Genomic DNA, 517 nt, shown 5'->3' with positions numbered 1-517 from the left:
TTAGCTCCATAGACCTCGGCTCTCCTTTCTCCACCGCCTTCGAAAACCAGTGCAACGCCTTAACCCTCGCAGACCAAAGTAGTAGAACAGTCCAATCTTGTACATAGCCGCAGCATTGCCTTTCTGCGCTTGATACTCCAATATCTGAAAATCCTCATCCTCCTCCCCTCGTGATTTCCTTAGAGCGCCTTTGTTTTCTTCAGTCCCGCTGTGGATCCTAGTTGGTTCCACCACGGGAGAGTCCTTTGAGATCAGGAAGCTATTCACAGCGGTTTCTGCTAGTTCAGCATATAGTTTCACAGCCTTATCATGCATCTGCAAACACAAGGGAGAATCAAATTCTAAAGCTTAAACTCAAAAAATAATAATAATAATCTTTTAGTTCTCTCCGCCGGCGTTCCCCTTTCCGGCCAGCTCCTCCGGTGCTCAGCCTTTGCTCCACCGGCGCTCAGCCTTCTCTCCACCAGGCCACCTCTCTCTCTCCGCCGGAAAACTCCTCTCTCTCTCAAATTCCGGC

The sequence above is a fragment of the Brassica oleracea genome, unplaced genomic scaffold (assembly GCF_000695525.1).
Source record: "Brassica oleracea var. oleracea cultivar TO1000 unplaced genomic scaffold, BOL UnpScaffold01744, whole genome shotgun sequence".
In the NCBI taxonomy this organism is placed as follows: domain Eukaryota; kingdom Viridiplantae; phylum Streptophyta; class Magnoliopsida; order Brassicales; family Brassicaceae; genus Brassica; species Brassica oleracea.
This window is presented reverse-complemented; position numbering follows the sequence as displayed.